The following is a 17,490-nucleotide window of genomic DNA, read 5'->3' as shown; positions in this document are numbered from 1 at the left end:
AGAGAATTTGAACAACGTTCCAAAAAGCCCTCCTAAAACTCAAAAACGCAAGCAATTACTTCCCTTAACGCTGACAAACAAGACCAAACTGTTGATACTCCAATAGAAAAAGGGAAGCCTACCTCCCAAAATACTAAAACCCAATCTGAAAAATCATTTGACTTAGAGGCAGAAATAGGTAAACTCAAGATTTCCATCCCCTTATCTGAACTTGCCAAACATGAAGTATATAGGCAACAAATTCAAAGATCACTTCAAATGCCAGAGGTTAAGGATGATGTGAATGTTCTTGATGATCAGCTCGAACTGTTGTTCGGTCTTGAAGTTAATGGAAAATCAACATATGGATCTGTTCTATTTTTTATGTCAGTTTACACATACATGACAAAGTCTTGCACAATGCTATGTTTGACTCAGGTGCCTCACACAACCTTATGCCCAAAGCTGTAATGGAAAAACTCAACCTTGATGTCACAAGACCCTACAAAGATCTATTCTCCTTTGACTCAAGTCAAGTCAAGTGTTTAGGCCTTATCAAAGACTTGTGTGTCTCCTTAGTCCAATATCCCAACAAGACTATCCTCATGGATGTGGTGGTTGTTGACATTCCACCAAAGTATGGCATGCTATTATCAAGATCTTGGGGAGAAAAAATCCAAGGATCCCTCCAATTAGACCTCTCTTATGCCACTATATCTGTCTTTGGGCAACCAAAGAGACTATATAGAGAAACACTGATGAAGTATGTGGTAACTAGTGAGGATAAGCCCCAAAATTTTCCTATACACTCAATCCATTCTGATATGGATTCTTTTATTCTATTTAATGATGAAACAGATACTCTCACTGATGACAAGCCCTTGGCTTTAGAACTGAACACACACACACCGATGAAGAATTGGTTGCCCATACTGATGAAACTGTCAAAAAAATCAAGGCAACTACCATACAAGAAAAACCTCCCCAAACAGAAATTTCGAATCTGCCCAATCCTAAAATGACTGAAACTCTTGATACTAACCACAAGCAAGAAATCACATGGTATTTAGAGTTTGATGGCTCTGTTAACAAGTTAGGAGCAGGGGAAGGTGTTTGGATTCACTATAAACATAACAATCATGCAGAAGGTCAGGCCTACAGACTAAATTTCAAATGCACCAACAACATGGCAGAGTATGAGGCTCTCCTTTTAGGCCTTAAACTGCTCAAAGCTCTAGGAGCTGCAAAAGTGTCTATTCTAGGTGACTCTGATTTAATCATACAACAAATGAAAGGCAACTTTGTCACCAATGACAATAGAATGAGGGCCTATAGGACTATTGCTACTAATATACTCAATGCCTTCATTGAATCCAAGCTTGCCAAGATTTGAAGAGATCATAACATTCATGCACACAGCCTAGCCACTTTTGCTAGTACATGCAAGCTTCCCTTTGAGCCAAATCACCATTTTACTGCTGAGATAAAACATAGGCCTGCTATCCCAAATAATGTTAAAGATTGGCAAGTGTTTGAAAGTGATGACCAGATTAACAACTTCCTCACTCTTGAGCATGAGTTTTCAACTATTAACATTGACATGGATGCTATGACGGATGAACAACATCAAAAAAATGAAGATCAGCAGGCTGTAACCACTGTAACAGCCAAGCAAATCTTAAACCCAACTATTTTTGACAATGCAAACATAGAAGAGCTGAAACAGATGCATTTGGAGGATATAGTAGAAACAAAGGCCGAGATCATTGACCTGAAAAATAACTTTCTCCCTGCTGGCCTCACTCCATTAGAAGACATGTTTGATGCAAATGATGTTCCCAAAAAGCCAAAATTATAGCCCCTAAACACTGCTATAGAAGAACACAACATTGGGATAGCCGACAAGCCCAAAATGATCAAAATATCTCAAACTTTACCACCCGACCAAAAACCCAAATACGTTGATTTGTTCAAAGAATTCCAAGATGTATTTGCTTGGAGTTATGAGGACTTGAAGTCCTATGACACCTCAGTGATCCAACACACGATTCCCTTAAAACCAAACCAAAAGCCCTTCAAACAGAAAATTAGAAGAATCAATCCCGTACTCCTTCCCTTAATTGAAAAGGAAGTGAAAAGGATGTTTGAAGCAGGTATCATAGCACCCATCAGGTTCTCTAAATGGGTATCCAATCTTGTTCCCACAAGAAAAAAGACAGGTGAGATTAGGCTATGTGTAGACCTAAGAAATTTAAACCAAGTCTCCCTAAAAGACCACTACCCCTTGCCAAAAATGGACCACATCCTACAAAGAGTAGTGGGGTCATCTAGAATCTCTTTGCTAGATGGCTTTTCAGGTTTTAATCAAATACTGGTTCACCCGGATGACCAAGACAAGACAGCCTTTACCACACTGTGGGGAACATTTAAGTATGTGAAGATGCCTTTCGGACTTAAAAACGCTGGTGCTACCTTTCAAAGGGCAATGGATATTGCATTTGCCAAGGAAATACATGATTTCCTAGTTGTCTACCTTGATGACTTAACCCCTTTCTCCAAATCTGATCAAGAGCACCTAAAACATTTGAGGCAAATATTCATGACATGTAGGAAATATGGCATTTCCTTGAACCCCAAGAAATCCCTCTTTGGCCTTGAAGAAGGCAAACTCCTTGGCCATATCATCTCAAAAGACGGTATTAGAATAGATCCGGAAAGGATCCAAGCCATCCTCCAAATCCCATATCCAAGAAGCATAAAATAATTGCAAGCATTCCTTGGAAAAATCAACTTCTTAAGAAGATTTATTCCAAACCTAGCCGAGCTAATAAGACTATTAAGCAGCATGTTAAAAAAGAATGCTAAGGTAAAATGGTCTCTTGAGACCAAGCAAGCCTTTGAGAGTATCAAAACTACCTTAACCCAAGCCCCTGTCCTCACCAGTCCGCAATTTGACAAAGATTTCATCATATTTTCATTTGCATCTGAGCACACCATAGCTGCTATCCTTTTGCAAAAGGATGATCAGGGAGCTGAAAAGCCAATTGCATTTTTCAGCCGAGCCTTAAGAGATGCCCCTTTGAAATACCAAATCATGGAGAAGCAGGCCTATGCCCTTGTTAAAGCAATCAAAGATTTCCGAGTTTACATTTTGTATTCACATGTGATTGCCTATGTCCCAAATGCTGTTGTAAAAGACATATTAACCCAAGAGGGGCTAGAAGGCAAAAGAGGCAAGTGGATTGCTAACATCCTTGAGTATGACATAGAAATTAAACCAACCAAGCTCATAAAGGGACAAGGTTTAGCCAAACTGATGTCCGAAACAAACTTTCAAGCCTTAGACATCAACCAACTAGACAATGAACAGGAGTTGGCGACTCCACAGATTAGTGAAACCTTTTTGCAATCCCCATGGTATGCTGATATATGCTTTGTATTGTTAAAATTGTTTTCTCCCCCATGATTGTCCAGAACCAAGAAAAGATTTTGAAAAATGAAGGCTTCAAAGTTTTGTGTCATAGATGGTGCATTATTTTGGAAAAGTCATGAAGATATATTGCGTAATTGTTTAACCATGAATGAAACTAACAATGTCATGAAAGAATTCCATGCAGGGGACTGTGGAGGACATCTATATTGGAAGTCCACTGCTAATAAAATTTTAAGGGTTGGTTTCTATTGGCCCTCTCTATTTGTGGATATAAAGATATTTGCTATCTCATGTCATAAATGCGAAATCTTTGAGGGAAAAAGAAAGTTGTTACCTGTTGAAGCCCCGAAAATCGGGTCGACAACAAGGGGGATACCCGCCCGGTCCGGACCTTGGTTGGCAGCTCCTTATCCGTTTGGTATAGCGGGTCCGACTGGGGATAATGGGACCAGTTTCCCAATCTAAGGGTGTGTGTGTGTGCAGAGTTGGATGATGCTGATCTAAGAGTTCTAATCTAAGCTACTTTAATCTAATTTTATGCTATTGTAATCTAATGAAAACAACACATCTAATCTATGCTAACCCGGGATGTATTTCTTCTATTATGCGATCTAAAGAGATTTCAAACAATAACTGGTAATAAAGATCATTCAACTATCATAAGAATGGAAATCAATTAAGATGAACCACTTTGCATAAAAAGTTAGGCAAAACAGTTGTGAACAGCATATCGCATAATAAGTTATTCATATATCAAACAATAATAAATGGCTCCACCGTACAAAAGTGCCAAATGGTAACTCAAACATTAATGCAATAACATATAAATAACTAAAAACTGTATATCACTTTAAGAATATAAGCATAAATGGCCAAGAGATAAAAGTACCATTTATGACTAGTCCTACTCATAAGCTTCAAGCAACAAAGATTTATCTCTCCTTGTTCTAATATCTACCAAGAGTACAGAAGTGCAACATCAGTAGCAGATATCAAATGTAAACATTAATAAACCTTGATCCATTCATTCATCAAAACCTCCTCTGAGGGTGAAAAAGTGCATGTTTTGAGGACAAGTTTTTGACAAATTTCTGGACCCTTCTCTAAATGCATGAGAAGGGTTTAAATACTGCTAACTAAATAACTTAATTACATAAATTTAGGATACGGTTTAAATGACCGCCCTTTATCTAAGCAAACTTATTTCTAAAAATTGAATCTAATTCCTAACTATTTCTGCATTTGCTCCTTAATGTTGCGAGCATGCAACATTTGCCTGGGAAGAGTTGGCTGTTTGTTTTCTGCTTTTGCTTGTGCTATGCAAATAGAAATGGCAAGCGCGGGCACCACTTTTTAGTAAACTAGAAGATATTTTTGGGAATCATCCTCTGGCTGGGCGAATTTACTGCGTATATACTTGGTAACAACCCAAATTTCTCTCAAATTGCTTCTTCTTTTGCTATCTCGGTTTCCGGACTCGTGGATGACTAAGCAAATTACGGACTTTGCTTTCTGAACAATTTTCTTAGCGATGCGCGATTAGCGCTAGGCGCTAATCACGCATCGAAAACTTCCTCCGTTCTTTGATCCGGGCCTTTCTGGTGCGTTTTCCGTCTTTAGCGCTTTTTCCTTTACCGGGCATAAGCTTCAGAATTTTGTAAACATGCTGCTTTTGTGAGCTTTTGACCTTGAGTGTCGAATCAGCTATTGATATCAGCATCTGTTCAGTAATACTCTGAAATCTGTGTTTCTGTTGCATGCGGTATCTGTTTATGAGGACATCTCTTCTCTGTTCTCCGAGCATTGACGCTTTCCCTTTTTCCTTAGATGTTTCTTGCACATTGCTTCATGTTGTTTCCTATTTTTCATTCCTGCAGTTCACGCAAAGGAAAAGAGTAATGATAATAAATTTTGACACGAAATCTCTAAGCTCTACGAATGTATAAAATCATGACACCCATAGTGAACTGACTCTTCGAAAAACACAAAACTGTCCTTCATGAATACTTTGGCGTACATTCATTAATTTCCTTTAAGGCGCGCGCCCAATTTTTGGTTTAGGGACAACTTTTCTTGAATGCTGAGCTGAGGAAAATTTGCGATGGGTGATTTCTGCGACTCGCATCGCAGCATCGCGGATCGCATTATCAAGATGTGTCATCGCAGAGTTTCCTGATCAGTTTATCACAGAATCGCAGCATCGCGTTTATCGCAAGATCGCAGCATCGCGTTTATCGCAAGATCGCAGCATCGCGTTTATCGCAAGATCACAGATCGTTGCAATTTGTTAAGTTATTGTGTGTTGTTTATGCGATGTTGCGATATGCGATGTCGCATATCGGCCATCGGAGATTTCTTAAGATCTTCATTTATGGGTGCTTCTTAATGTATGCGATGCGATGAATTTCGTGTCGCTTCTTCGCAGTTTTTTATTGTGCTCATAAAGAAATGTTTTACTCTTCTTCGTGCGATGTATTTTTAAGGAGTATAATACAAAAAAAAATTATAATTTTTTTTGAATTTTTTACTAAGGGTCCCCACTTGTTTAGTGTTATTGCTAATACTAAAGAAGGAGGGGGGTTGTTGGTGGCCACAACAATGGCGATTCACTTGGAAGAACCAGTTATCTCTGATTTTCTATTGAATTTTTTAAAGTTCCAAAACAGAAATTTTTTCATAAATCTAAACTTTGTTATGGACAGATAGAGTACATTATGCCTTATTCTATCAATGATATTTTGTTTCAACCTCTTTCTATTCTAATTGTTTGCTTTCTCAGGCTTGTCCTTGTATTTATATCAGCCATTACTTGGTCTTTTAAAGATAAAATAAAGTCTTCTCTGTGTGCTAGCTTTAAAATATGCTCGTTTGTCGTAGGTAGAGCCTCTGCTGCCAGCAGGCGTCCATAGCCTCGACAGGGTTACCTGTTACCCAGCAATGATCCTTTATCCTGCTTAAGGTTATGTACAACCTTCAAAGAAAAATCCACATTGACACTTTTTCTTTTTTTATTCTTAAAGAACAATGTCTTGGTTTGGTAGCCAAATTGTGACACAGTCATTCACTTGATTTACACTTTTGCTGAACAAGCTGGCTCGTGATGAGACCCCTTGTCTTTTGATTTCAACAATATTGAGTCATTGCCCTGTTTTGATGGACAGTGTTTGGCAAAGTCAGCAAAGTTATAATATCTGTGATCATGATAAGCCGGCTCGTGATGAGACCTCTTATTCTTTGAGATATAGTGTTTCTTGGATTGTCCCTCTGAATGCTGCGATTTTCTTTAACAGGGAGGAAATCATTGTTATCCTTAAGAAAGCTCTGGACGACAATAATAGAGTTTGAAAACAACAGTTTTACATAGAATCTTTATTTTGTTATTGATACCTTTCATTGTGCTGATATAAAACAATTTCTTCGCTAAAGGTTGCTTTCATCAATTTTTTTTTGAAGTTGAAACTAGTATCATATCTAGGCTAAAGTTTTTAACTGTATCTGTCAATAATAAAGATCAGATTTTCAAAAATTTTCTATTCATACAAGCGAAAAGCTCAAAATATGAAAGAGAATTGGTGTCTTTTCGTGAATACTGGTAGTAACCATTTACAATTGGTTTTATTATGAAAAAGAAAAGAAAAATAAAGCTATTCTACAAAATAGAAGAATAATCTTCTATGGAAAATATATTTTAAGGATTTGTCCATTAACAGGCAAAGAATCCCTTCTACCTGCTAAATCCTGTAAGACAAACGTTGATGGACCTATGACTTCAACAATCTGAAAAGGACCAAGCCACATCTTTTGAAATTTTGTATGTTTGCCCTTTTCTTCATGAGCCTTATCCCATTTTAAAACTAAATCTCCCATCTGAAAAAATTTTCTGGTCATTATGTTTGAATCAAAAGAGGATTTTATTAGCGCTTGATGATGAGCATGGGTTTTCTTAGCTTGTTCTCGTTGCTCTTCTAATTTAATTATTTCCATTTGTCTTAGTTGTATGGAGGAAGTAGGTACTTCATCAATGTATTGTATTAAAGACAAAGAGGGAATGACTAAGTGAGTTGGAAGAACCACTTCTTTCCCATAAACTAAATTAAAGGGGGAAGTGTCGATTGAAGTTTTTTTCGTTATTCTATCTGCCCATAAAGCATTTACCAAAGCTTTATGCCAATTCTTTTGGTTCTGGTCAACTGTTCTTTTAATAATCCTGATTAGGTTTTTATTTGTTGACTCAGCTAACCCATTACCTTGTGGATAGTAATTGGCAGAATATTTTAGTTTGAACCCTCTTTTAAGTGCAAACTCAGTCATTGCATTTCCAGAAAAGTATGATGTATTATCAAACATTAAAGCCATTGGCAATCCAAACCTAGTGATTATAAATTGATCTATGAATTCGATAATATTTTCAGAATTAGCCGTCTTGAGAGGAACTGCTTCTACCCATTTAGTAAAATAATCTGTTGCCGTGAGGATGTATCTATGCTGCTTAGAAGAGTGAGGAACGATCTCACCTATTATGTCCAAGCCCCACTGACTGAATGGTTGCTCGATGTTTACCGGTTGTAGTGGCAGGGACGGCTTCTTTTGTCTTCCAGCAGTAGTTTGGCAGACTTGACATTTCCTCACGTAACTGTGTGAATCTTTGAACAACATAGGCCAGTAATATCTTGCACGTAAAATTTTATGTGCAGTAGCATCTCCAGCATAGTGTCCGCCTGCTGGTCCATCGTGGAGTTCCTGCAAAACTTTTTCAGCTTCAGTTTTTTCAAGACATCTAAGAAAAACAGAATCATAATTCTTTCTAAAAAGAATATCATTTATGAGCTGATATTGTTTAGCTTTCAATCTCAGAGCTCTTTTCTTAGTGTGATCCAGGTGTGATGGAGCATACCCGTTCTTAAGATAATAAATGATATCAACATACAATGATTTTGCATCGTTTAGGCTTACCTCATACATTTGTATCTCTTCGGATGAAATTTCAGAGATTTGCGATGCTCCAGCCAACATTTTACAGAAGCCTTGACCTCTTACAATGTTTGCTGGTTTGATCTCAAGGTCGTATTCCTGTAAAGCAGTGATCCAATTTGCTCTTTTCTCGCCCATATCCTTCTGTACTAGAAGATTTCTTACCGCTGGAAACGGTACTATGATCTTAGTATGGGTTTTAAGTAAGAAAGGTCTGAAATATTTGACCGCTTTGAAAACAGCATAGGCCTGTTTTTCCACGTCTGAATAATTGAGTTCAGCACCTTGTAAATTTGAGCTAAAAAACGCAATTGGAGCCTTCGCCTTTTCTTGATTTGCTTGAGTTAGAATCGCAACATATGATTTCTCTGAGGCAAATGTGTATAAAACAAAAGATTCTGAAAAATTCGGGGTTGCTAAAGATGGAGCATTAATAATAGCTTGTTTGATCAGGTTGAATGCTTCATGTTCATCTTGACCCCATTTGAAATTTGAATTCTTTTTAATCATGGTTTGCAAAGGAGACACAATTCGTGAAAAAATTGGGACAAATCTCTTTACAAAATTGATTTGACCAAGGAAAGATTGCATGGCTTTTTTATTATGAGGTAGAGATATTTCAGAGATTTCTTTGATTCTGTCAGGATCAATGTGAATACCGGATTTTGACACTATGAATCCTAGAAGTTTTCCTTCACTTAATGCGAAAAAAGATTTCTTTGGGTTAAGTGAAATCCCATACCTTAAACATCGTTGAAAAATTTGTTTTAAATCTTTGAGATGGTCGCTTCGCTTCTTGGAGTACACTGTTATATCATCCAAATAAATTACTACAGATTTATTGACTAAACCCTTAAATGCGATGTCCATGGCTCTTTGAAATGTAGCGCCGGCATTAATCAAACCAAATGGCATCTTCCGATATGCATATGTGCCCCATTTAGTTCTGAATGTGGTTTTCAACTGATCATCGGGATGCACTAGCACTTGATTATATCCTGAAAATCCGTCCAAGAAAGACATTAGTTCTGAGCCTGCTACTGCCTGTAATATCTGTTCCATAGGTGGAAGAGGAAAATTGTCTTTTTGACAAGCTTTGTTAAGATTCCGAAAATCGATACAGATTCTAATATCTCCGTTTTTCTTTCTAATGGGTACCATATTGGAGACCCATTTGGAATGTCTGATGGGGAAAATTATTCTGGCTTTTAATAACTTATTTAGCTCAGTTTTTATCTGATTTTCTAAATTGGGGTGGATCTTTCTCAGTTTCTGTTGGACAGGTTTTTCGTTGTCAATCATAGGAATAATATGCTGAATGATAGAAGTGTCGTACGTCTTCAGCTCATCGTAATTCCAGGCAAAAACATTTTTATATTGTCTCAAAAGATGAATATACGCTAGTTTTTCTTCAGGGACTAGGTCGATGCCTAGATTAACGTTTTGTGGTTTATCATCGGTTCCTAGGTTTACTAATTCGTAGTTCAGAGTTGGACTGTAGAGCTTTGAATTGGTAGACCTTTTAAACCGATTTTTCAAATCGTATAAGTCTTCTAACTTAACCACCGATTTAGGTATAGCATTATCAGTGCTATTTTGTTGTATTTGTCGATCGTGATGGTCTTCGTCAATTATCTGATTGGAGTAGGATCCTTCAGAAGTGAGGAAATTTACAATATCAGGATCGTCATTGAATACTCTCCAATTTGTAATGTTGTCAGGGATGGACGGTCTAAAGATTAATTCTATTGAGAATCTATCTGGACTAAAATCTTCGGAGGGAATAAGCCTAGAGGCTACGTTAGCCAAAAGGTCTGCGCTTGCGTTTTGGAGTCTCGGGATTGAAGAAATATTAAATGCTATGAAATGCTCAGTCAGATCTTGTACTAAAGATTGATAGTGTTTTAAATGACCTGATAGGCAATGTATAGTGTTACGTACCTGTTTGACGATAATCTCAGAGTCTCCGAAGACTTGAAGATACTTGACGTTTAACTCGATTGCTTTGTATAGGCCTTGCACCAAGGCCTCATATTCTGCTGTATTGTTTGTGCAATTGAATTCGAGTCTGCACGTAAGCATGGTCTTGTTTCCTTATGGACTAATCAGAACACATCCTGCTCCTGCTCCTTCGTTAGATTTAGAGCCATCGAAATATAATTTCCAAAACAAAGATGTATTTACAGGTTCATCTACAAAATTAACACACTTTGAACTATCAGTTTGGGAAAAATTTTCGACTTGGGACAAAACTGAATTTTCTAAGTAAGGTGATGTGTGAGCATTGAAATTACCGAGAAAGTAATCTACTGAGTAATTGCCTATGATACTGCTATTATACGATAGTGCTTCATTTTCTCCCTCTAATTCCGTTACTATGTACTTTTGGTGTAACTCTCGTTCAACCTTTATTTGATTCGGTTTACTGTTGTAGGGTAACCACATGTGCGACCAGTCGGTTGCAAAGTATCCATGGAGTTTCTCAGACCAATCCCTGCTAAGAATTAAGCCATAGAATTCTGGGATATCAGCCACTAGAATGTCAATAACCTGACATACCTTCGGGTTAGATGACAATCTTATGGTTACTTGATTAATTTCACCAATCACTTCGACTTGAGATCGATCAAGCTGAACTATGCGCACTGCGGATTCTTGTGGTTGAACATTTAACTTAGCACATATTGATCTGGGTAAAATATTTGATGAAGCACTGGAATCTACCAAACAATTGTGCACATTCTTATTGAAAATTTCATAAGTGAGAAGAAACGGGGGAGTGTGAGATCTTGATCTTCCTCCAATCAAGGCGATATCATTTGGATCAATATTATTGATCGCGTTAGTTGGAGGTCTTCCCATGTTGTGGGAAGCTTGAGAGAGTACAGCGGTAGGCAAAGGTACAATAGGCACGACATGTAATTCTTTCATCATTATCTTTTGTTGATGCTTCAATTTGCTCAATTCATAAAGGGTAATATTAGCCCTAGTCTTTTTCATGTCATCAATAATATTGTACTCCATTTCATCCGACACTATCAGTGTTTTTGATGGAGTTGTTTGATCTGCTTGGACTGGGCTAGATTGAGTCGCTTTAGTGGTTGTTTTCTTTGTTGTGACTTTATCTTTTGTTGTAGGGCTTGCGCTCTTCTGCTTAGGGGTAGTTTGGGGAGGATCAAGCTGATTTCTGCTTCGTGTGCTAACCAGAAATACTTCTTGATCTTCTTCTTGTGGGAGGATGAAATCCCACATTCCTTGTAATTCCACAACTTCTTCGTCATCGGTCTGCCCTTCAGTGGCACTTTCTTCTTCTTCCTCTTCCTCAGTTTCAGCATTGGAGATGGCATTGGGTGGTTTTGCATCCGATGAAGGACCACTTTTAAAAGCTCTGTAGGGCTTTTTTAAAGAAGTTTCTGCTACTTGTTTTTTTATGTCAACCATCTCATTAGACATGGTCTTTAATACTTTCTGCAATCCTTCCAAATCGAAAGGGTCTTTTGTTTGTTTCTTCTTGGAGTCTTCCTTGAAGGTGACTTTTTTAGACTTGCGTTCCTCTATCGCAGATCTCTTTTCCAGGGCTATTACACGTTTCTCTACTGCTATTGCCTCTGTCATGTTTTCAACTAAGGTTGTTTTATTTGCTCTATCCACGAAGATTGCTATGTTTGATGGTAAAGCAGTAATATACCATTCACATCGTACTTCTTCGCTGGGTTGGGAAGCAGTGGGAATTTTGTTGAGAATTTTATTGAACCGTAAATCGAAATCTTTGATAGGTTCTTTAGCTTGGGCTTTAAGATTGGATAGGTCATTGATTAATGTTGTCGTTGATCTGTCATCACCAAACTTGATAAGGAATTGATTCTGGAAGATATCCCAACTTGTGATAGACCCGGAGGGTAATGAAAAATACCATGACCCGGCTGTCCCTTGCAGTGTATAGGGAAAAAGCCGAACAACAACATCTTCATTAGTAACTCCGTTGAGATTGATAGAAAGCATGAAATTGTTTATGTGTTCTTCTGCTAGCATGCCTGCTTCTGGATTGAATTTGGGCAGCCATTTCTCAGGATGGGCCGGTATTTGACTCAAGGGCGCGGGCATTAAAACTGCCCCAGGGTTGTTCCATGGAGACTGGGCCATCGTTGAGCTGCTAGTAGAGAAAAGTGCAGAAGATGATCTCTGTGGCTGGGAAGATGAGGATACTATGATCGTAGAGGATTGAAGAGGGGTTGTGGGAGTTCCGGTAGATGGATGGATGATGGTTTGGAATGGAGGTGTGGGTGGTTGACTTTGCGGTGAAGTAGTTGAAATGGGCGATGTAGACGAAAGAGTCTCACTGTCAGACTCTTGTGGTGATTTCCTTGCTCTTTTCCTGGTGGGAAGAGGCAATTCAGTTGGCTGGATGCCAAATTTTTCACTCTTTAACCTGGTTAGGGGATGAGCAGGATTGTACTGCGAAGTCACACTGCTTTGAGATTTATCAGACCTCTGAGGAGAAATGGAAAATCCCTGAAGTTTGTGAATCAGAGATTCAACTCTAGGAGGTTTAATGGTAGATTGGTCTGAAATATCAGGGTGTGTAGCAGCGATTGATACTCGAGCGACTTCTGACTCTGGATTTAAATATACTGGAGAAGTCAGGGGAGATGATGAGGGTGATTTACTCTCATAATGGTATTTAGATTTTGATTTAGGTGCCATTCATAGTTCAGAACCTCCTTCTAGCGCCAAATATGTTGAAGCCCCGAAAATCGGGTCGAAAACAAGGGGGATACCCGCCCGGTCCGGACCTTGGTTGGCAACTCCTTATCCGTTTGGTATAGCGGGTCCGACTGGGGATAATGGGACCAGTTTCCCAATCTAAGGGTGTGTGTGTGTGTAGAGTTGGATGATGCTGATCTAAGAGTTCTAATCTAAGCTACTTTAATCTAATTCTATGCTATTGTAATCTAATGAAAACAGAACATCTAATCTATGCTAACCCGGGATGTATTTCTTCTATTATGCGATCTAAAGAGATTTCAAACAATAACTGGTAATAAAGATCATTCAACTATCATAAGAATGGAAATCAATTAAGATGAACCACTTTGCATAAAAAGTTAGGCAAAACAGTTGTGAACAGCATATCGCATAATACATTATTCATATATCAAACATAAATAAATGGCTCCACCGTACAAAAGTGCCAAATGGTAACTCAAACATTCATGCAATAACATATAAACAACTAAAAACTGTATATCACTTTAAGAATATAAGCAGAAATGGCCAAGAGATAAAAGTACCATTTATGACTGGTCCTACTCATAAGCTTCAAGCAACAATGATTTATCTCTCCTTGTTCTAATATCTACCAAGAGTACAGAAGTGCAACATCAGTAGCATATATCAAATGCAAACATTAATAAACCTTGATCCATTCATTCATCAAAACCTCCTCTGAGGGTGCAAAAGTGCATGTTCTGAGGACAAGTTTTTGACAAATTTCTGGACCCTTCTCTAAATGCATGAGAAGGGTTTAAATACTGCTAACTAAATAAATTAATTATATAAATTTAGGATACGGTTTAAATGACCGCCCTTTATCTAAGCAAACTTATTTCTAAAAATTGAATCTAATTCCTACCTATTTCTGCATTTGCTCCTTAATGTTGCGAGCATGCAACATTTGCCTGGGAAGAGTCGGCTGGTTGTTTTCTGCTTTTGCTTGTGCTATGCAAATAGAAATGGCAAGCGCTGGCACCACTTTTTAGTAAACTAGAAGATATTTTTGGGAATCATCCTCTGGCTGGGCGAATTTACTGCGTATATACTTGGTAACAACCCAAATTTCTCTCAAATTGCTTCTACTTTTTCTATCTCGGTTTCCGGACTCGTGGATGACTAAGAAAATTAGGGACTTTTCTTTCTGAACAATTTTCTTAGCGATGCGCGATTAGCACTAGGCGCTAATCGCGCATCGAAAACTGCCTCCGTTCTTTGATCCGGGCCTTTCTGGTGCGTTTTCCGTCTTTAGCGCTTTTTCCTTTACCGGGCATAAGCTTCAGAATTTTGTAAACATGCTGCTTTTGTGAGCTTTTGACCTTGAGTGTCGAATCGCCTATTGATATCAACATCTGTTCAGTAATACTCTGAAATCTGCGTTTCTGTTGCATGCGGTATCCGTTTATGAGGACATCTCTTCTCTGTTCTCCGAGCATTGACGCTTTCCCTTTTTCCTTAGATGTTTCCTGCACATTGCTTCATGTTGTTTCCTGTTTTTCATTCCTGCAGTTCACGCAAAGGAAAAGAGTAATGATAATAAATTTTGACACGAAAGCTCTAAGCTCTACGAATGTATAAAATCATGACACCCATAGTGAACTGACTCTTCGAAAAACAAAAAACTGTCCTTCATGAATACTTTGGCGTACATTCATTAATTTCCTTTAAGGCACGTGCCCAATTTTTGGTTTAGGGACAGATTTTCTTGAATGCTGAGCCGAGGAAAATTTGCGATGGGTGATTTCTGCGACTTGCATCACAGCATCACAGATCGCATTATCAAGATGTGTCATCGCAGAGTTTCCTGATCATTTTATCATAGAATCGCAGCATCGCGTTTATCACAAGACCGCAGCATCGCGTTTATCATAAGATCGCAACATCGCGTTTATCGCAAGATCGCAGCATCGCGTTTATCGCAAGATCGTAGATCGCAGATCGTTGCAATTTGTTAAGTTATTGTGTGTTGTTTATGCGATGTTGCGATATGCGATGTCGCATATCGGCCATTGGAGATTTCTTAAGATCTTCATTTATGGGCGCTTCTTAATGTATGTGATGCGATGAATTTTGCGTCGCTTCTTCGCAGTTTTTTATTGTGCTCATAAAGAAATGTTTTACTCTTCTCCGTGCGATGTATTTTTAAGGAGTATAATACAAAAAAAAATTATAAAATTTTTGAATTTTTTACTAAGGGTCCCCACTTGTTTAGTGTTATTGCTAATACTAAAGAAGGAGGGGGGTTGTTGGTGGCCACAAAATTACCCTTGCCCCTTAAGCCCATCTCAACCGAGAAACCTTTTCAACAATGGGGTCTTGATTTCATTGGAGAGATCCACCCCTCTTCCTCAGGCCAGCACAAGTGGATTTTAACAGCCACCGACTATTTCACTAAATGGATTGAAGCCATGCCATGCAGACAGGCCAATGACTCCATCATTATTCAGTTCCTTGAGTGCAATATCCTTTCTAGATTTGGCTGCCCTGATAAGATCATCACTGACAACGCCGCTGCTTTCAAATCCAAGAAGATGATCAGTTTTTTCCATAAATTTCACATTACCTTGGGCCACTCCACAGCCTATGACCCCCAAGGTAATGGCTTGGCCGAGTCATCTAACAAGAGCTTGATTAATATTATCAAGAAGGTCTTAGAAGAAAACAAGAAGAATTGGCATAAAAAGCTCACAAATGCCCTATGGGCAGACAGACTTTCAACAAAAAAATCCATTGGGATGAGCCCTTATGAGCTGGTGTATGGCATGGAGGCCACATTTCCATCCTCCTTGGGCACTCCTATCATGAAAATGTTGCAAGAGATCCAAGCAGAACCAAATGATATTCAAAGAAGAATCAATCAGACCATTAATCTTCAGCAAACCAGAGAGCAAGTTTATAACAGAGCTCAAATATTACAAGAGAAACTCAAAAAGATGTTTGATAAAAGAGCTAAGGCTGAGGATTTCTACATTGGCAACAAAGTTCTAAGGTGGGACTCACGAAGAGAAGACAAGGGCAAACATGCAAAATTTGATTTTTTATGGAAAGGGCCATTTGTTATTTCTGTTGTTCAGGGAAATAACACATATTTCCTGAAGTCTGCAGAGGGCAGCACTGTTGAAGAAGGCCCTATTAACGGAAGAATGCTAAAACATTACCATGATCCCTATTAAGGGGTACAATGCAGCTCTGTACATATCTCTTTGTACATTAATATTTGTATATATTAGCACTTTGTTTTATTTTTTTAGCAGACTGAGTGTTAGAGGAGCAGCAGCAAAGTTTGCTAAGACACAGCCAGTGCAAGTACTCCATTTTTAAGGCTCTATCTCTGCATTAGTCTCAGCAAAACAGTAGGAGTAGCGTTGTCATATCACAACAATTCATGATAAAAGGAAAATGGTTCTAGTTTTCAGTATCCAATCAAAAAGTATCAATAAGAGAGGAGCATTGTTTAGTTTCACATCAGCAACTGTTTCTTGACCAGAAGCTAAGAGAAATACATCAGTTTTGATCCATGTTTGGTTCTATTTCAAAGGCAATGCTCAAGCAATATGGTATATAATAGCAAGCACGCAGAAGAAAGCAGGCAGTGCTATGTATTTCACAATATTTCAATGAAGGAGATGGCTGCTCCTATTTCAGAGTTTCACATTTTTAGCAGCCAGCACAAGGAAATTCTTCAGTCCACAGCAACAATAGAAGATCAAGGTAGTCTGACCTACTGTTCTTGGCTTTTCACAAGGAGAAGCCATCCCCAAGTGGAGCCACTGTTAGCCTCCTGTTGCAACAGGTGTTCATCTTTCATGATTGACATTTTTACATGCCAAATATGTCATACTTTGCATGTTGCAATGCTCCATATTTCCTGAAAAGAGGCCAAAGAAGAGGCCATGAAAGTGTGCCAGTCTAAATGCCACTACTGTATCCCAATTTTGATGAGTTATCCATTTTTGAAGAAGTTTCTGTTAAGGGAAGTCCAAACAGCCTAATCTTGGCTTCCCTAGGTTTCAATTTCTTGTTTTAGAATATAGAGAGTCATTATCTGTCCAAATAGCTCAATCTTGGCAGATTTATAGATAGGTAGAGAAACAAAGGAGCCCAACTGCTTAATCTGGGCCCTTGGAAGAAATAAGTGTAGACTTAGATAGAGGGACAACAAAAAGAGAAAAGGATAATCTGGGTCTGCAAGTCCAAGTGCACCTATGCAAAAAGAAGAAAAAATGCTAGGTAAGTAGGCTGGGTAAGTAGTTTTGTGGTTGCAGAATCATGCTCTGTAATCCATTTCGTGTTTTTAGGTGTTATATCTTCACAGATCACAGTTATGATGCAGTTTT

At 38.4% G+C, this 17,490-nt stretch overlaps 1 pseudogene; it reads right to left on the bottom strand.

The window, feature by feature from the left end:
- LOC149227445 (large ribosomal subunit protein eL8y-like) overlaps positions 1-17,490 on the bottom strand; it is a 32,966-nt pseudogene that overhangs the window by 7,890 nt on the left and 7,586 nt on the right.

Source organism: Pinus tabuliformis, chromosome J, assembly GCF_031772625.1.
Source record: "Pinus tabuliformis cultivar Carrire ecotype Pingquan chromosome J, CPIR1, whole genome shotgun sequence".
NCBI lineage: Eukaryota > Viridiplantae > Streptophyta > Pinopsida > Pinales > Pinaceae > Pinus > Pinus tabuliformis.
The sequence above is the reverse complement of the archived record's forward strand: the minus strand, read 5'-3'. Positions and strand labels throughout refer to the sequence as shown.